The sequence below is a fragment of the Mustela lutreola genome, chromosome 11, assembly GCF_030435805.1.
Source record: "Mustela lutreola isolate mMusLut2 chromosome 11, mMusLut2.pri, whole genome shotgun sequence".
Classification (NCBI taxonomy): domain Eukaryota; kingdom Metazoa; phylum Chordata; class Mammalia; order Carnivora; family Mustelidae; genus Mustela; species Mustela lutreola.
Genome location: NC_081300.1, coordinates 96,604,201 through 96,624,646, shown reverse-complemented (window position 1 = coordinate 96,624,646; position 20,446 = coordinate 96,604,201). Strand labels below are relative to the sequence as shown.

The window sequence follows — 20,446 nt, the reverse complement described above, 5'->3', positions numbered from 1 at the left end:
TGGCGTCTCCAGCCCTTTGACTCCTCCAGCTGTTTAATTCACTCATTTCTAAGTTTGAAAGGTTTGCTGAGTCTCCAGTAGTCAAAACTCGCCGGCCCAGGGGCGCCTGGGTGGCTCAGTGGGTTAAGCCGCTGCCTTCGGCTCAGGTCATGATCTCGGGGTCCTGGGATCGAGTCCCACATCGGGTTCTCTGCTCAGCAGGGAGCCTGCTTCCCTCTCTCTCTCTCTCTCTCTCTCTCTCTCTCGCTGCCTGCCTCTCTGCCTCTCTGTCTACTTGTGATCTACTTGTGATCTCTCTCTGTGAAATAAATAAATAAAATCTTTAAAAAAAAAAAAAAAAAAAACTCGCCGGCCCAGCTTGTCCTAACCCAATGGGTCAGAGGATGAACCTCCCAGAACCTCAGAAATCCCAGCCCATGTTACCTACCCATTTTCCAGATGGAGAAAGGCGACCAGGGGGACCAGGTAACTTACTTGCTGCCCAGGATCACCCAGCAGTTTAATTGCAGGGTCTGGATCAGTCTGGAGACTCGAGCCCACTAGATGGCTACCTTAAACCCTGGGAAACCACCCCGGCCAGTGCCCCACTCGGGGGACCCTCCGAGTAGGTCCCCAGAGAAACACCTATGTCCTGGATAGTCTTTGCTTTGAACACAGGGAAGGTGTCCCGCTACGGCTCTTCTCTGGGAGCCCCTCCTGGAGATGTCGGCAGAGGTCACTCATCCACTAGTCTCCCTTTGGTCCCCAAGAAGGTTTTGGTGTCCTCACCATTGCCCAAGGACCCTACCATTGCACCAAAAAAATGAAGGAAAGCTAAATAAGGTGAAGTATGTGAAAGCACTGGGAAAAGTAGAGAGTGACACTTTTTTTTTTTTTTAAGATTTTATTTATTTATTAGAGGCATGGGAAGGAGTCTGTGAAGGGGGTGAAGAACCTCAAGCAGATTCCAGCGAAGCATAGGGCCTGAGGCAGGGCTCTATCTCAGGACCCTGAGATCATGACCTAAGCAGAAATGAGAATTGAGGGACGTCTGGGTGTCTCAGTCTGTTAAGCTTCTGCCTTCAGCTCAGGTCATGATCCTAGGGTCCTGGGATCCTGTCCCACATTGGGCTCCCTGCTCAGCTGGGAGCCTGCCTCTCCTGTTCCCCTTGTTTGTGCTCTCTCTGTTAAATAAATAAATAAAATCGTTAAAACGTTTTAAAAATGCATTTATTCTATAGTTAGTAAATTGTATACCTGGCTCCATTTGGTACCCCAAAGATACAGTGATGAATAAGATACAAATCCTCCCCCATATTTTTAGGGAAGAAACAAACAAGAAACCACTTTTTCAAAATTAATTAATTTTTTAAAATTATATTTATATATGGGGCGCCTGGGTGGCTCAGTGGGTTAAGCCACTGCCTTCGGCTCTGGTCATGATCTCAGGGTCCTGGGATCGAGTCCCGCATCGGGCTCTCTGCTCAGCAGGGAGCCTGCTTCCCTCTCTCTCTCTGCCTGCCTCTCCATCTACTTGTGATTTCTGTCAAATAAATAAATTAAAAAAAAATAAAAAATAAAAAAAAATTATATTTATATAATTGACAGGGAGAGTCAGCGAGAGAGGAAACAAGTAAGGGGAGTGGGAGAGGGAGAAGCAGACTCCCTGCTGAGCAGGAAACCTGACGTGGGATGCCACCCCAGGACCCTGGGATCATGACCTGATCCGAAGGCACATGCCTAACGACTGAGCCACCCAGGTGCCCTAGAGTGTACAACTTTTTTTTTTTTTAAGATTTTATTTACTTATTTTACAGAGAGAGAGATCACAAGTAGGCAGAACGGCAGGCAGAGAGAGAGAGGAGGAAGCAGGCTCCCCACTGAGCAGAGAGCCCGATGTGGGGCTCCATCCCAGGACGCCGGGATCATGACTTGAGCCAAAGGCAGAGGCTTTAACCCGCTGAGCCATCCAGGCGTCCCCTGAGTGTTCAACTCTTTGATCTCTGAGTTGTGAGTTTGAGCCTCATGTTGGGTGTGGAGATTACTTAAAAATAAAATCTTAAAAAAAAAAAAAAAGGATAATCTTAAATAGTGATTAATGCTATGAGTAAAATGAAAATGGGGGAATTTTATGGAACGTGAGTGGGGAGAGGGTTGCTTTTATAGATTTTTTTTTTTTTTTTTTTTTTTTTTAAGATTTTATTTATTTATTTGACAGAGAGAAATCACAAGTAGATGGAGAGGCAGGCAGAGAGAGAGAGAGGGAAGCAGGCTCTCCGCTGAGCAGAGAGCCTGATGCGGGACTCGATCCCAGGACTCTGAGATCATGACCTGAGCCGAAGGCAGCGGCTTAACCCACTGAGCCACCCAGGCGCCCTGCTTTTATAGATTTGATGAAGTCAGAGAAATCCTCTTTTGTTGGTAGCTTTAAGTTATACCCTAAATTAATATGACCCAAGGGAAAAGGTACTTCTTGGGAAAGGGAATAGCATGTGTGAATGTCTGGAGGCGGGAATGAGCTTAGTGTGCTTGGGAAAGAAAAGACACCCAGTGTGACTGGAATTGAGCACATGGTGGGGAGAATGGAAGGAATCAGGCTGTTGACAGAGGCTGGTGCTAGATCACAGAGGCCCTTGAAGGCGGGGCTGGCCTCTCACCTCCAAATCCAGTTTTCCCTATCCTGTTCTGCAACGCTGGGGCTGCAAACCATATTGCTCCTTTGTCAGCTAGGGTTAGGTTTTGTCACCAGGAGAGGATCCGGGGAATCTGGAAGGCAGGGGGAGGGAAAAGGGAGTTACTCATGCCTGTTTGCTTGCAGTTCTCATCATGGTCACCTAAGTAATGACAATGCTGCTTCTCACGGTGGCATTTCGTGCAGCCTCCAGATTCTTACAGGCTCTTCTGATTCTTCTAGCTCTACTCTCCCTAGCTTGTTCTCCATCAAGGTGGGAGCTACTTCCTGTGGTTCACTTACCTTAGTGTTCCCACCACCTCTTTCATGAATTTCCTGTTTTCCCAGACCCTGACCCACCACGAAAGTCATGGTGAGGACTCAGACTTTTATTCCAAGTCTAATGGGAAGTCACTGAATGGTTTTAAGCCAAGGATAGATGATGGTGAATCTATCAGTTCAGATGGTGAATCTGAACAGTTAATCACTGCAAATAGTTACATAAATTACAATCATCTATTTTGAGGCTTCGAATCTTGGAATAATGTCACATGTTTCTGGAATGTTTGCTTAATGGTCCCCACTTTCCTAAGACAGCTACATCATGTGGGTGAAATCACACCAGTGCTAAGATTACTTTCCTTACTCTAGTGTTATTTTTGCATTCGTATTTCCTCCAGGCTTTTGCTATTGTTAAATATTTCATGTTAGCATCAGTTCTTGTAAGGTTCTATCAAATGGGGCATGTGTGTCCTAAAATTCCTTAGCTGGTGGCCAATGTGATCTACTAAATCCATCTCACTCTTCTGTGAAACACATAATATACAAACACACGTATGTATTTTTTCTATTGTATGTATGTGTGTATCTATATATACATATAAATATATATAAGCATGGATGGCTACACATATATAAATATATAAATCTTCCCTCTCTATATACATATATACATACATTAATGTGTAATATGTACATATAATGTATGTACTATAATTGGAACTCAAGCAAGTGACAGTAAAACAATACTCTTTACCTGAGAGGCTCAGTGTTAGGGTTAAATGAGAGAATGAGTATAAAGCATATGGAGATGTAGGAGTTGGGAGATGGTAGCCATTTAGCAGTGACTAAAATAAAGTTACAAAATTGCATCTAAGGGAATTGCTGTAATTTGGGCTATTAACACTTTCTTCTCTATCCCCATTCTTTTCTTGGTGTCCTCAGAGGGAAGCCAAAACTTGTCTGTTAAGTTAGCATCTTAAGAGAGGACTCTGTGGTCAGGCCCCTGGTGATTGAGCATGGAGAGACTATGCAAAAATGATGTTGACAACATAAACTTTGGTATCAGATGATACAGAACCAATACCTTCTTTGGTTGAGTCTTTTTTCTCATCTGTTAAGTGGGTGTGTCTTCTTTGCATCCCACACTTTTTTTTTTTAAGGATTTTATTTATTTGAGAGAGAGAGAGAACACAAGCAGGGAGAAGCAGAGGATGAGGGAGAAGCAGACCCCCTACTGAGCAGGGAGCCCGACATGGGGCTGGATCCCAGGACCCTAAGATCAGGACCTGAGCCAAAGGAAGATGCCTAACTGACTGAGCCACCCAGGTGCCAACCCCTTTTTTTAAAAGTGGGCTCGATGGCCAGCGTTGGAGCCCAACATGGTGCTTGAATTCATGACCCTGAGCTCTAGACCTGAGCTGAAATCAAGACTCAGGTGCTTGGGCACCTGGGTGGCTCAGTGGGTTGAATCTCTACCTTTGACTCGGGTCATGATCTCAGGGTCCTTGGATCAAGCCCTGCTCAGGATCTCTGCATGGCGGGGAGCCTGCTTCCTCCTCTCCCTCTCCACCTACTTGTGATCTCTCTTTCTCTGTTAAATAAATAAATAAAATCTTTAAAAAAAAAAAAAAAAAAAGGTAATATAAACCAATTCTTCAGTTGATTGGGAATTCTTTAGAGGCTATCATTTTATTGAAAAAGCAAATGGAGAATGTATGTATCGATCGGTAAGGGTGTTTGTTTGAAAAGTCAGCTTAAAGATGGTTTAAGAGCACAAATCAAACTGCACAATTTACAATGTGATTTTTAAATTGTTTTCTGCATGGCTTTTAATTCTGGTGTTTTTTTTTTAAAGATTTTATTTATTTATTTGATTGTCAGAAATCACAAGTAGGCAGAGAGGCAGGCGGGGGGTGGGGGAAACAGGCTCCCTGGTGAGCAGAGAGCCTGATGTGGGGCTCCATCCCAGGACCCTGAGACCATGACCTGAGCCGAAGGCAGAGGCTTAACCCACTGAGCCAGCCAGGTGCCCCTTATTGTTTAAAAAACAAAACAAACAAAACAAAAAACAGACCAATTTGTGCATTTGAAGGGGTGGAGAGACATCATTTTCTTTCTGAGAGATGTACGTAATGGTTGGAATAGTTTCCTAGGGCTGCTGTAATGGAGCACCACAAACTGAGTGGCTTAAACAACAAAACGTCATTGCCTCAGAGTTCTAGAGGCTGGACATCCAAATCCCAAAGTGTGGGCAGGGCTGGCTCCCCTGGAGGGCTGTCGGGAAGAGTCTGTTCCCATGACTCTCCCCTAGTTTCTGGTGGTACGCTGACAAACTTAGGCGTTTCTTGGCTTGTAGAAGCATCACCCTGACTTCTGCTTTCATCTCCACATGGCATCCTCCCTGTCTCCACGTGTTTCCTAATTTCCCTTCTATAAGGACACAGTCACGTTTGATTAGTGGTCATACTCATGATTTCATGTTAACTTGATTTGATCTGTAAAGACCCTGTATCCAAGGTCACAGTGGGAAGTCTGCTCAGTGGGAAGTCTGCTTTTTTCTCTCCCTCTGCCCCTCCTCTCCACTCCTACACACACTTGCTCTCTAATAAATAAATAAAATCTTTTAAAAAAAAGTAAAAAAGTATGATTTTCAGTTAATACACAGGGTGAAAACTTTAAAGAGAACCTCTTCTCCTCAATCTCATTCTTCCGTCCCATCACTATTCTATGCGTGTGCCACTATAATACCTTAGAGAAGGTAGAGACAGGTTATAGCAATGATCCAAACAAATAATAACTAAACACTTTTTGTGTGTGAAGAGTTGCCAGAAAGTTCTAAAAATCCGTATTAAGAAACAGGTCATGATTCTTGCATACCTGATGTGTTTAAAGGCAAGAAACTCCTCAACCCTTGTTGCTTGGGCCTGAGGGCCTATGCCTGAAGTCTTTGCTTTCATCTCTCTGCCATTCTTCCATTCTGTTTTCCCTTTCCTACAGAGATACTCTGTGGAGATTAAAAATGTTTACACTCGGGGCGCCTGGGTGGCTCAGTGGGTTGAAGCCTCTGCCTTCGGCTTGGGTCATGATCCCAGGGTCCTGGGATCAAGCCCCACATCGGGCTCTCTGCTCAGCAGGGAGCCTGCTTCCTCCTCTCTCTCTGCCTGCCTCTCTGCCTGCTTGTGATCTCTGTCTGTCAAATAAATAGAATCTTTAAAAAAAAAAATGTCCAGGGCGCCTGGGTGGCTCAGTGGGTTAAGCTGCTGCCTTCGGCTCAGGTCATGATCTCGGGGTCCTGGGATCGAGTCCCGTATCAGGCTCTCTGCTCAGCAGGGAGCCTGCTTCCCTTTCTCTCTCTCTGCCTGCCTCTCCATCTACTTGTGATTTCTCTCTGTCAAATAAATAAATAAAATCTTAAAAAAAAAAAAATGTCCACACTCTCTTGGGACAGTTTGAGTCTCTATCAGTCTATATTCTAAAAAGTCTGATAATGAGGCCAGTGAAAACTTTTAAAAAATTAGTTTAAATATATGTTTCAACATTGCAACTTCTCCATTTTTAATTAGTATCTCTTTGGTCAAGATTGTTTTAGATTGCAAGTTAAAGAGACCCAGCCCAACCTGGCTCAAGGAAATGAAGATGTCTCTTATCGCTCCTAACAGAAAAGTTCAAGGGTAGGGGTAACCTCAGGCCTGTTGGGATCTAGTGAGTCAAAGAATGTCATTTGGATTTAGTCTCTCTTTCCCCCTCACTATCCACTTCTTTGCTCTACTACTTTCTAGGTCGGCCTCACAGAGTGGTCTCCCATTCCACAGGGCTTCTGTCCCCACTTCCCTTGTTGCTCTAAGCAACACCAGTGATGAGGCAGTCTTTTTCCTACAACTTTCAGATGATGTCTTATAGGGGTTGAACTCATGACCCCAAGATCCAGAGTCACATGCTCTACTGACTGAGCACCTTTTTCTCCTGCTACTTTCAATATAAAGTTCTGAAACTGTAACTCATTGGCTTGGCACTGAATCTATCGATGGGGCCCGGATGTGCATCCGGCATTCCAACTGGGCAGACCTGAATGAAATGCTCCACCCTGGGGACTGTGTATGGGAGATGATTAGCACTTTCCAAACCACATGGACTTTGAGAGCGAGAGATCAAATTAAGGTGCCACTATCTGAAGAAGGAGACATGGATTTTGAGTAGTCGAAAACATGTTCCAGAGCACATTAGATTTTTAGGATAGTGATGCTATAATGATAGATACATGACATTAATGCATTTGTCCAAACCCATACATCATACACCACTAAGAGTGAACCTTAAGGCAAAACTCTGGACTTTGGGTGATGATAATGTATCAAGGTGGGTCTAGAACAACTGCAACAAATGTAGCATTCCAGTGGGGGATACTGATAATTGGGGATGTTGTGCATGTGTGGGAGTTGGGGGTATATGGGAAGTCTTGTACCTGCCCCTTAATTTTATTTTTTTTAAAGATTTTATTTATTTATTTATTTGTCAGAGAAAAAGAGAGTGTGCACAAGCAGGCAGAGTAGCAGGCAGAGGCAGAGAGAGAAGCAGGCTCCCCACTGAGCAAGGAGCCCGATGCGGGGCTCCATCCCAGGACTCTGGATCATGATCTGAGCTGGAGGTAGCACCTTAGCCGACTGAGCCACCCAGGCGTCCAAACTGCCCCTTTGCTATGAATATAAAACAGCTAAAAAAAAAAAAAAAAAAAAGTAGTGGTCTCGGAAAAGGAAAAAAAAAAACAAAAAATTCTGTCCACTATGATGTCTGCCATTGTGAGAAATCCAATAGATGGTCTGGTCACATTCTGGTGCTGTCTGCTGCATTAGACATGGTGGGCCACTTAGTCCTTGAAACTCTACTTCCTTGGCATCCATGATATCAGACTGACCTTTATCAGGCTCACTGAGTGCTCACCTCTTAAATATACAACCTTATGGTCCTGCCCTTGGCCCCCTGCTTTTCTCTCTGCATTCTAACTTTGTCCTCTCTCGTGTTTTTTTTTTTTGGTTTTTTTTTTTTTTTTAATTTATCAGAGAGAGAGGGGGGGAGAGAGTGAGCACAGGCAGACAGAATGGCAGGCAGAGGCAGAGGGAGAAGCAGGCTCCCCACTGAGCAAGGAGCCCGATGTGGGACTCGATCCCAGGATGCTGGGATCATGACCTGAGCCGAAGGCAGCCGCCCAACCAACTGAGCCACCCAGGCGTCCCCTCTCTCGTGTTTTAATCCCTGTCTAGATCCTCAAGCAGTAGACTCCCAACGGCTTGCTAGACATCTCTACTTGGATGTCCCATTGGCCCCATAAAATTTCTCATGATAGGTTTATTTTCATGGCCTCTAATGAACGTCTGGGTGGCTCAGTTGTTAAGTGGCTGCCTTCAGCGCAGGTCATGATCCTAGGGTCCTGGGATCGAGCCCCACATCGGGTTCCCTGCTTCTCCCTCTCCCCTCTGCTTGTGTTCCTTCTCTCGCTGTGTCTCTCTCTAATAAGTAAATAAAATCTTAAAAGAAAAAAAAAAAAGAACAATGCCTCTCAACCATTCATACTTTTTTTTTTTTTTTTTTAAGTAGGCTCCATGCTCAGTGTGGAGCCCAGCATGGGGTTTGAACTCCTGAGATCAAGACCTGAGCTGAGATCAAGAGTCAGACACTTAACTGAGCCACCCAGGAGCCCCTACTCTTTTTTTTTTTCTCTTACTTAAAGATCATTTTATTTTAAGGATTCTCTATATCCAACATTGGGCTTGAACTCCCAACTCCAAGATCAGGAATTGCGTGCTCTACTGACCTGAGCCAGCCAGGTGCACCCCTTCCACTCACACTCTTGTGTTGTCTTTCCCTGAGTCTTGTGCGGCCTTGTTAATTGAAGGAATGTGGTAGAAACATCACTGTGTCAGTTGCAAGGCTAAAATTCAAGAGAGGTTAGAAGCTTCTGCTTTTGGGTTCTTGGGACCCTAAAGCCACCAGGTAAGAACCATGAGGCAATTCCACAGACCACATGGAGAGAAATACAGCTGTCCCAGCATCCAAGTTGAGCACACATAGTTATAGACACACAAGTGACTCTTAGCAAGACCAGCAGAACTGTCCAGCTGAGCCCAGCCCAGCTTACAGAATCATGAGAAATAACAAAATGGTGGTTGTGTTAAAAGTGATCAGGTTTGGGGGTTATCACATATCAATAGATAAACAAAACTTTCCACATTACCTAAAGCTAAACTCATTGTCTTCCTTTTCACATCTGTTTGCCTTCCTAAAGTCACAGTTTCAGGTATAGCACTATTACCTACCTAATTATCCAAGGGAGAAACTGAGGCTTCATTCAAGACTCCTCCCTCCCCACAACCCCCATCCAACCAGCCCCTACACGTTGCTGGCTTTTCCTCCTAAATATTTCTTGAACCTGGCCCTCTTCTTTTGCTGGACAATTTTGCTCCATTTCGGTTTCTGTTAACTTCTTTTAATCTGTCTTTTCCTCATACCTGCAGTTCAGTTCTTAGATCCATCTGCTACATCGCTTCCAGAGTGATCCTTCTAGAATGCACATCCAACAAGAGCAGCCTCTGTGCATAGCAGGCTTCTGAGTTCCCTGGAGCCTACAGAATAAAGTCCAAACTCAGTTACAAAAGGCTCTTTGAGAATGGCCTTCATCTATTTTTATAATCCTACTGATAATTCCTTGTTACTTGCTATGTCAATCAAAGTTCACACAGGAGGCAGAAACTACACCCGGTTTTCAGCACAGATAAATTAATGTAAGGGGATGCCTGGGTGGCTCAAGCATCCAACTCTTGATTTTGGCTTTGGTTGTGATCTCAGGGTCATGAGATGGAGCCCCACGTTGGGCTCTGTGCTCAGTGGGGAATCTGATCGAGATGCTCTCTCTCTCTCCTTCTGCTGCCCCCTCCAAATAAATAAATAAAACATTTGAAAAAATTGTCAAGTAGGTCTAAACTGATTAACTAGGTAACTTGAAAGGGTGAAAAGAGAACTTCAAAGCATCACAGAGGTAGCAAGTACAGGAACTTCTCTCACCACGCAGCCCGAGGGGACAAAGGAAAGGGGTTGGTGTCACTAAGAAACGTAACAGACGGGCCCCATGTTGCTGAAACCTCAACTCCAAGCCGGGGGCTATGCTTAGCTGGCGCTCGTGTCTCTGACCTTACAGGATGACCCTGAGGAGGTTCCTGCTGGTCCTCCTGTCTGAGTGGAAGGTTTGATTAGGCTAGCTCTGCAGGAGAAGCAAGTACAGCTGCTGCCGGGGTGAAGACACATTGCTGGAATGACGTTCACAGCAAACTCCCCTCATCCTCCAGCCTTGTTGTCTCCCTCCAGCACTCCTTATTCCAGAAGCAAATGCTGAAACAGCCGGCAAAGCAGAAATGTAGTTTTGCAGAGTGTGGAAGCTTGGGTTTGGAGCCAAGAGACAATGTTTTTATTATTATTATTATTATTTTATTTATTTGAGAGAGAGAGAGAGAGCGCGCGCAAGCAGAAGAGAGGAGGAGCTCAGAGGGAGAAGCGGACTCCTCGAGGAGCTGGAAGCCCGATGCGGGACTCAGGGATCATGACCTGAGCCGAAGGCAGTCGCCAACTGAGCCACCCAAGCACCTCAAGAGACAATGTCTTAACAGTCAATACCCTTGCCGAGTTACTGTCCCCACTTGCTTGGCTCCCACCTGTTTCAGGACATTTGCATAGGCTGTTTCTTCTTCTTGAAAGGCAGTTCCCTCTTCTCTTTGCCTACATGATACGTACTTTTCAAATCTCTGCCCAGTTATCACTTCCTCAAAGAAATCTTTTTTGAATTCCCTAATGAGGTCAAATTCCTCTGTAATAGGCTGTTAGCTTCTTTGCAGCAATGTCACAGTTACAAGTTTACATTTTTTAAAGATTTTACTTATCTGAGAGAGAGAACATGAGCAGGGGGAAGGGCAGAGGGAGAGGGAGAAGCAGGCCCCCTGCTGAGCAGGGAGCCCGATGTGGGGCTCAATGCCAGGACCGAGATCATGATCTGAGCTGAAGGTAGACGCTTAACAGACTGAGCCACCCAGGCGCCCCTACAAGTTTACAGTTTGTGTGATTTTTGGATTGAGGCCCACTAGACTGGAAGGACATTACGGGCAAGGACAGTTCCTGTCTCTCCCTTCATTTGGTTTTCTTAAACTTGTGCCCCTCATCTCTAACATAGTACTTGGTGCATAGCAAAGGCTCTATAAATACTTGTTGAATGGAGTGTAAAGGGCAGCTGTAACAGCCAATTCCATGTTTAACCTGGAATTGTTATTTATTTATTTATTTTACTGGAATCTTCTGCTTCCAATAGCATCTCTGGTCTGGGTGTACTCAGTAAGTCTTCCTCCTACTTCTGATCCCCTGTAGTTTGATTCCCATCACCTGATAACAACTACTACTCCTGTTGCCTTTCTGAGATATGTGTACACACAATCTATGTGTGTACATGCACAAAATATGTTACTACCTGTTCTCATAGACAGAAGCGCTTCATTCTCTTGAACATCTGTTTCACTATAGCAAAGTACCATAGCTTAGTTAACCAGGCCTTTCTTCAAAGACATTTAGGTTGTTTCCCATCTTTTGATTCTACAAATGATCCTGCAAGGAATAACCTTGTATATGACATTAGCTTGCATATACACAGTTAAACTGCATGTATCTCCCAAAACACCATCTTTTCCTTGGGTCCCAAATAAGGAGATTATGCAGAGATGGAAGCAAAGATCTAGCCTGGATGCTGGGAAAGTAGCTCTAAGGGTGGGAGTTTTTAGGTCAGACCTACACTGTTCGAATCTGGTACCTACGTAGTCCTAGCATGCAGAGAGAGTTTGAGAGTCCGTTCGAAACTGAACTGTACCAACCAATCTTGGAAGACACTAATGCATGAACTACAATGTTTTAAAAAAAGCCTTTTTCCTTCTGCATTCTTCCTTAGTTCCTTCTCCTCCCATAATGGACAGATTTGTAATAGCTTGTTTGCTGACAATAGGCCAGAAAGTGGTCTAGTGGCTAGCAGTGAGCAAGACAGATGAAGGCATTGTTCTTATGGAACTAATTTTATCATTTTTTTCTTTTACCAGGTTTTTTTGGTATGTAAGGATGAAATGAGATAATGGAAGTAAAGTGATTAGTCGGCAACTTAAAATGTTCATTTATGTGTACATATATACTTAATACATACTTATGTATACAGAGGCCGAGTTGGAAGGTTCATAATCTTCTTAACACGACTATTTTTTTTTTCTCCCCGTTTTCCCTCTACGGTTCTCTTGAAGAGCTCACACCTTCAACTCCAAGTGTTTCAGCTCAAGGCCAGTGGGACGCGCCACCAGTAGGGGGCAAGAATCACCCAAGCGTGCCTATTACCTAAGCAACGGAGTCAAACAGCATTCAGAATGACTTTACAAAAGGGTTACCCAGAAGTTAATTTGTTTATTCTGTTAGGTCATTTAAGAAGAAGAAAAGGAAAAAGGAGGAGGAGGTGGAGAAATGAGGGAAGCCAAAGATGGTATCGACAGACCTACTCTGCAGCAATCATTAATTGAGAGCAATAGTTCGTTCAGAAAAAAAGCAGTGGGGCTGACTCTGGTCACACCCCTTAGAGTATGATAATGGCAGTGGCCCAGCAGAGGGGCTCCGAGTTATACTGCGGTTTTATATCCAATAAAGTGCTTTCAGCAAGCCTAACAAGCAATGAATACGCGAATTTTTTTTTTTTCCCTAGGACTATGTAATGAAGAGCTTTCCAAAGCAACACAGACGCCACTAGGTAACTTCCTGGGCCGGAGACACAGCAAAAAGGTTTTCAAAATAGCTTTGGGCCCCTCCTAGCCAGACTTTGAAAGCAGGTGTAGGACGCATGCGCCCGAACCACCGGCGGACCTCCTCGTGGCAACTCAGAGAGCAGACCTTCCTCCCGACAGCCCGCGGGGCAGAAAGGGAGGGGGAACGGAATTCTCGCGAGGTCTTTCGAGCCCCGGCGGAAGCAGTAGACACGTGACTCTTCTAGGAGGCCTTCGCCTTCCCCCCTCCCCCTTCTCGGAAACCCGGCCCCCTCACCCCTCGCCCACCCCGGAGCCGCGGTAATGGACCGTTTGGGTTCCGGAATTCTCTTGGATCTAACCACTGGTACCGGGTCGGCTGGAGCAGGCGGAGTCCGTGCTTGGCAGCGAAGGCAGGGGGCGGTCAAGATGGGGGGGGGAATCATCTTCCTTCACCTAGGAGGGAGGCGGGGCGGAGGGGGGCGCTGGGGAGCGGGGTGGGGGGGAGGAGGAGGAGGAGGAAGGAAGTCACGTGGGACGTGCGGCGCGCGTTGCGTGCGCGCGGCGCCTCATCCGTCGCCCCACCCCCTCCCCTCCGGCGGGGCGGGGGGGCTGGGGGGAGGGGCGTCAAGATGGCGGCGGGGAGGTAGGCAGAGCCGGACGCCGCTGCTGCCGCCGCCACCGCCGCCTCCGCTCCAGTCGCCTCTAGTTCTTCAAGCTCTCGCCACCCGGTAGGAGCTCTTCCGGCGTCGGATCCCGCGGGGAAAGTAAGTCCTTCTCTTACCCCTCTTCTGCTTCCACACTCCTCCCGGACAGCCAGCCTCCCACTCCCACCCTCCTCAGGGGGCCGTGTGGGGCCGGGCTGGGGGGGGGCAGCCACCTCACCCCGACTTGGGGCCTCCCCCGCCCATCGCCGCCCCCTCAGCTGCGCGCCCCGGGGCGCTCGGGGGCAAGGTCCCGGCGCCGGCCCCGCCGCGCTCGCTTCCTCCGCCCGTCAGCGCCGGGCCCTGCGCTCGCTGCGCGTGGGGGCTCTCGGGCCTCGGGGGCCCCCGCTGTCCCGGGCCAGAGGCACCCGGTTTGGTCGCGGAGGCAGGATCTGCGGGCACCGGCTTCGGCTCCACTTGGGTCGCCCTCCTTGCTTTCCTTGCTCCGCTCAGGGATGCGAGGTCCCGGACCCGCAGGGAAGTGAGCTCCGCAATCCTTCAAAAGTCCTCCTGTCTGAGGGTTGCTCCGGGTTTGGGGCGAGTGCGGGAGGAGATAGGGGCACCCTAAATCGGAACCCCACACCTGCAGTTTTCTGATTACCTCGCTCTCAGGGCGTCGAGGCAGTACGTGGGACACGTGGGGGCCACCTTCAAGCCTCACCGGGTGATCGGGTTAATTTTGTCTCGAGCTGGCTCGCCTCCTAGACCCTAAGCATCTGTGCAGAGAAAGCAGTTGGGGATTTGCTTGCTTGTAAGAGTGTTTGGTGTAACGAGCATCTAAAGTTCCTCAAACCAGTGTATGCTGGTGGTTTCCCAGAAGTGGGAGATTTGGATGTTCCTGAACCCTTGTGATTGTTTCTTTCCTGACCCTGGCATCCAGCTCCTCCCCCTTTCCACCCCGGCTTTGTGCTGCTGTTTGGTTAATGTTTTCGGACCACTAACTTGATCTCGCACAGAGAAGCCCTTTTTATGTGCGGGCTCCGTATACTGTAGGAAGCTTTTGTTTTGGGGAGTTGCTGGTTGAGAAACGTGGGGGAAAGAACGGGCAAGAAAATGAGAGTCAAATAAAGCAGCGTTTTTATTCATTGAATTGCGCAGCCAATTGTAACCTCACCCGGAAGTTTGTACTAAACACGTGTTGCTGAGGGAAGGTTAAAAACTAGGTCCCCTTTGACCTTTGAAAGTTGATTATTGGCCGTTTATGTTGAGTTAAATGCTTTATTTTCTCTAGACAACCACGTTTAGAGACGGAGTAGGGCTTCTACTGAGTCGGCTGGGGCGGTCCAGAAAGCTGTCAAACCCCGAGTTGCCCTAGAGGAAATAAACTTAACACTTGTAGACACAAATCAGCTAACAGTGCAGAAGGATTCCATATTTGCCTCGGTATATTTACTGCAGTCAGAAGTGATTTTTCTTAAGCTGTTGGGAAAGCCATTATCATTGCCCAAAAGATAGTTTGTATAGAATTTCTAGGATAAAATGCAGAATTTGCTATTGGTGCCTTGCGTGGGACAGTAATTTTGCAAGCAAGAGAACATTTTATTTTCATGTTTAAAAAAGTTGTTTCCAAAATTTATCTTACCAGAAAAAAATCTTTATTTTTTTCCTTTGGCTTCTGCATTTTTATCCCCAGTCTAACTTAATTCCACACAATTGTGTATAGGATTTTAAGTAGATTTTACTTTAGCTGCTGGGTAAGTTTTAAAAAGGAAGGCTTAGTTGGTGACTTACAGTCCATTCATTCCTTCCTTCCTTCATTCATTCATTGGATGCTCTTAAGTGTCAGGCAGTTTTACTCAAGGGCTTTGCTGAAATTATGTACTGCTTAATATAATGCAAGTATAAATGTATAAAGTATAAAGATTCCTTAAATGTTTTTAAAAATGATTCATTTTAAAGGTTAAAGGTATAGATATATTTTGGTATTTCTTAGTTTCTAAATTGAGCTTTGATTTGAGACTTCCTCCTATGAAGGTGATGAACACTCAGGTCTGAGGTCTGGTCTTACCAAGTGACCTGACTTCATGAGTCTTTCAGTTCCCAGGCTTTGCCTGCCTAAAGTTGATATAAAGATACTTTCCGGGGGCACCTGGGTGACCCAGTCTGTTAAGCGTCTACCTTTGGCTCAGGTCATGATCCCAGGGTCCTGGGATGAAGCCCCATTTTGGGCTCCTTGCTCAGCAGTGAGTCTGCTTCTTCCTCCCTCTGCTGTTGTGCTCTCACTTTCTCTCTCCCTCCCTCTCAAATAAATAAAAGATCTTTAGGGGCACCTGGGTGGCTCAGTCTGTTAAGCATCTGCCTTCAGCTCAGGTCATGGTTCCAGGCCCCTGGGATCGAGTCCCACTTTGGACTCCCTGCTCAGTGGGGCCTGCTTCTCCCTCTCCTGCCTGCCACTCTCCCTGCTTATGTGCTTGTGTACTCTCTCTCTCTGCCAAATAAATAAATCTTTAAAAAGAAATAAATAATTTTTAAAAATCTTTAAAAAAAAAAAAACCACTTCCTGATGAGAGGAATTGTTTTCACATTATATAGCTAATAAAATGATGAAATCTTAAAGTTTTTACAGTTGTCTTTGTTTATGCTGGCAGGTCTACTTTAGTGTGGTTCATTGAACTTAGTAAATTTTTTTTTTTTTAAAGATTTATTTATTTATTTGACAGAGAGAGAGAGAGAGAGAGAGAAAGGGAAGCAGGCTCCCTGCTGAGCAGAGAGCCGGACGCGGGGTTCGATCCCTGGACTCTGAGACCATGACCCCAGCCGAAGGCAGAGGCCCAACCCACTAAGCCACCCAGGCGCCCCTGAACTTAGTAAATATTAAGGACAATCTTGGAATACCACTGAGATTTTCTGTAGGTTGAAAGGATAGGTTCCTGAAGAGCAGGAACTCTGCTTTTATGAATAAGATACAGTACAAAGCCCATCAAATTATTTAATTCTTGGGGGGCAATATTTAGTATAGAGCAATGATTTTAAAACCTTTTTACTGCATGGTAAGACATGTTTTACACATCCACGCATAGAACTAAAAAACTCCTGTCCTGAAATAATGTTTATCCTCTTTACATGCTTGATGTTTTCTGTTCTGTATTGAAATATTTAATAATTCTGGTCGTGATACACTGAATTCACTTGGCAGCTCATTGTGGTGTGACCGCCAGTTTGAAAATCATGGTATAGGCTTAAGAATACAGAATCTTGGGATGCGTGGGTGGCTTAGTTGGTTAAGCGGCTGCCTTGGGCTCAGGTCATGATCCCAGCGCCCTGGGATTGAGTCCCACATCAGGCTCCTTGCTCAGCAGGGAGCCTGCATCTCCCTCTGCTTCTGCTACCACTCTGTCTGCCTGTGCTCTCTCTTTCTCGCTCTGACAAATAAATAAAATAAAAATAAATTAAAAAAAAAAGAAGAATACAGAATCTTCGAGGGATAGGAGGTGAGAACTCCTCTGTTTCTAATTCTGCTCCACACATGCTTTGTTGTTACCTTGTTACAATTCATTTCTCTAAGCCTCAGTTTTTCATCTATGACAAAGGGATAACATGTAGCATATACTTATGAGTTATCTTGAGCCTTAAAAGAGAAAAAAATCCAGCCATATAGTAAATCTCAAAAGGACTAGAGATCTGAGTTTAGTGTGATGGTGGTAAGAAAGTTTTTTCATACACCTCCCCCCATTTCTTCATGTGCTTTTTTTGGTAAAGCATGTTTTTGAAACCTTGTCATCTGCTCATTACTTTGTGAATCCATTCTTTCTAGAAGTTTTGCAGTGAGAGTGGGGAGAGGCACTCTTTACTGAGCAAGTGTGCCCTTGAAAAATAACTGTTAAAAACTACAGATTTTACCCTTGTAGGTAACGAAAATCCTTGTAAATGAATTTCTTCATACTATCTTCTATTCCTCCTGATGTTCTTAAAGAACCAGAACTCAGTAGGAACGATATAAATACCTTGTTCATGAACTGTATCAGCTGAATTTTGAGAGGATCATTATCCTTCAATTCCTTAAACTACATGTCAGTCATCACCTCTGGACTGCATAAAAGCAAACCTGCAGCTGAGTTAGAAGTCAGACATATTTAGTGCTGTTAAATAAAGAGAAAAAGTCCTGTTTGTTATTAGGCAAAGATAACTTGCTAAGGGATATCTTTGCACATATACAGAGGTCTGCCAGTTTTCTCCAGACACACCAGTTGATTAACTGGACAAATTGAACATGTGATACAAGCAAAAAGGAACTCGTATTTATAGAACTCATTTGGAAGTTAATTATTGAGTGGATTGCCAACAAAGTTTGTATTCTTGGAAATACTGTTCTATCAGTAATATGGGAGAAAATCTATTTTTTGACATGATGCTAATATCAAAGTAATAGTTAATAGCTAGTAGGGTAACATTTATTCAACAGCAATCCTATAAGATAGATTCTATTTTTATTCCCATTTGAAAATGAGGAAACTGAGTCACACAAGTTATTACTTGACCATATTCTACTACTGGTGTCTGAGGTAGCCAGTATTTGAACCCAGGTATTCTATTTGACTCCATAGTCTCAGCCTCTGTGTTGTGCCACCACCACTGCAGATAGATCCCTTGTATCTCCCCGGATCTGTAAAGGTCTGCTTTAGGTCTCAACAAGAGGAAGCTTGTCCTTGTTGATAGGTTTCAGTGTTGGTATTCTCAGTGGGAACTATATCCTTTCATTCTTCTGATTGGCTATTGTTTCTCAGGATTCTCTTCCTGCCAAGGATTCTCTCAGTTTCTCTCAACTCTGTGTCCTTGTTTATTACTTATGTTCGATGCTTTCATAGGTGTACTATTTTGAAATAGATGGTATTTTCCTAAGTATTTATGAATTTAGAAATGGAACTTTTTTGTCCTCCATTTTTTGAGATAGAGTCACTCTGGGGTTGGTAACTTTTGGGTTTGTTGGATTGCTACATGTTAAATGTCACCTAAGGTCCATGAAATCCTTCATGGACACTGTAACAGTTCTCTTACACCTAATGGTATTTGCATTTATATTGTATTTAGTGGTTTCAAAATGAAAATGTTTTCCCTTTCAAGAATTCATCTTTCTTACTTGTAAGGTGAGGAGGAGAAGATTGAATAATATAACCTTTTAAGGGTTCTCAACCTGAACATTGAAATTCTGTGTCTGTAATAGTTTCAGAATAGGAGAATGATTAGATATTAAGGTTTTGTTTTGTTTTTTTTTTTTTTAAATAAGGGTTTTGCCTATTGGTGTTAGAGAAAGAGAGATATTCCTCTGTATCCCTTGCCCTCTTTCTCACTGCAAAAAAGTTCCAAGTAGAGAATTTGTACCCAATTGGCTAAGAAAGGATCCCTAAATTTTGTGTATATTATGTATATAAATTGAAGGTATTTTTCATTAATTGCTTGCAAAAGGGCAGCTGGATATATCAGTCACTTACATGTCTGCCTTAGGCTCAGGTCATGATCACAGTGTCCTGGGACTGAGTCCTGCTTCCAGATTCCTGCTCAGCGAGGAGTCTGATTGTCCCTCTCCCTCTGTCGCTCACTAGTGCTCTCTCTGAAATATATAAAATATTTTTGTTTTTATTTTTTTATTTTTATTATTTTATTTATATTTATTTGTATTTTTTATTTATTTGACAGAGAGAAAGAGATATCCCAGGTAGGCAGGCAGAGAGAGAGGGGGAAGCAGGCTCCCTGCTAAGCAGAGAGCCTGATGCGGGGCTCTATCTCAGGACCCTGAGATCATGATCTGAGCCGAAGGCAGAGACTTAGCCTGCTGAGCCATCTAGGTGCCCCATAAATAAGATACTTTTGAGAAACAGCTTGCAAAAGACATTGTCATTACTAAATCAATACTCAGAGGTCTCAAATTGTGATTCCTGTGAGTGAGTTTTCAATAGATTAGTGATAGTGTTATAAACTGTGCTGTTATTTCCTGTGAAAATACCAAGTTTCTCCCCAAATTTTTCCCTTCCGTGATATTTTCCAATGCCCATTGTTCAGAAAATATATTTCAGAAAACTCTCATGAATTTAGTAATGTTTTTCACTGATTTTTGTTGCTTTCATTAATGATGTTTCTGTACTTCTTTAGTATAATTAGTCAGGGCTTAGTGTGCATCTAATGAATTAATGGGTCCATTGGCTTCCAAGCATTCTTTGGTCTGTCGTTTAGGAGTCATTGGTTTAAAACAATGTATTTTTGTTTCGAATGTAAATAAATCATTATTTTAAATATTTACTAAAAAAAAGATGACATTTTGATAGTCTCTGGAATTCTGTTAATCTAGGTCAGGATTAGTCATAGCAACAGGCCAAGACCACCACCTATTCCCACAGGTCATTGGTCTTAATGAAGTATTTTGTGGGTTGAAATGTTTTGTTGGTTTTGGTTTTTGTTTTTAAGATTTATTTTTTCGAGGGGCGCCTGGGTGGCTCAGTGGGTTAAGCCGCTGCCTTCGGCTCAGGTCATGATCTCAGGGTCCTGGGATTGAGTCCCACATCGGGCTCTCTGCTCAGCAGGGAGCCTGTTTCCTCCTCTCTCTCTCTGCCTGCCTCTCTGCCTACTTGTGATCTCTCTCTGTCAAATAAATAAATAAAATCTTTAAAAAAAAAAAAAAAAAAGATTTATTTTTTCGAGAGAGTGAGAGTGTGCACACATGTTGGCCGGTGGGGGCAGGGGAGGGCAGAGGGAGAGAGAATCTCAAGCAGACTCCCAACTGAGCAGGGAGCCTGACCCAGGGCTCAGTCTGACAACCCTGAGATAGTGACCTGAACTGAAATCCAGAGTCTGACACTCCACTGACTGAGCCACCGAGGGGCCTTGGTTGAAATGTTTTTTAAAGTATTGATTTAGGTCTCTTGGTACTATGGACTAGGATAATTTGTAAAGTATGGTCAGCTGTGTCTATATTAGAAAAATGATTAACTTTATTTTAAATCTGTATTGGGACATTTCTCCTATTTGTTTCCTCTGTCAGTCCCTTCATGCTCTTTCTGTCTTGCTATCCAATAATC

General features: G+C 44.4%; 1 protein-coding gene and 1 long non-coding RNA gene across 9 annotated transcripts in view; one reads left to right on the top strand and one right to left on the bottom strand.

The window, feature by feature from the left end:
* Positions 1-863: 863 nt before the first annotated feature.
* LOC131810807 (uncharacterized) lies at positions 864-13,219 on the bottom strand. Of its 6 annotated transcripts, none has more exons than XR_009345726.1 (5): positions 13,042-13,219; positions 12,153-12,337; positions 9,436-9,549; positions 2,637-2,745; positions 864-1,163 (listed from the first exon to the last, which is right to left on the bottom strand). It is a non-coding gene; the product is annotated as an uncharacterized LOC131810807 (long non-coding RNA). The 6 variants fall into 6 exon arrangements; XR_009345722.1 differs by having other exon boundaries at positions 13,063-13,217; XR_009345724.1 differs by having other exon boundaries at positions 864-1,002; positions 13,063-13,216.
* Positions 13,220-13,346: 127 nt separating this feature from the next.
* The window catches only part of SBNO1 (strawberry notch homolog 1), a 58,672-nt gene continuing 51,572 nt past the window's right edge, over positions 13,347-20,446 (top strand). For 2 of the 3 annotated variants that reach the window (XM_059138635.1, XM_059138634.1), the window contains exon 1: positions 13,347-13,499. The gene's annotated coding sequence lies outside the window, so the exon portion shown is untranslated. The remainder of the gene's footprint in view (positions 13,500-20,446) is intronic. The other variant, XM_059138636.1, reaches the window with a different exon arrangement.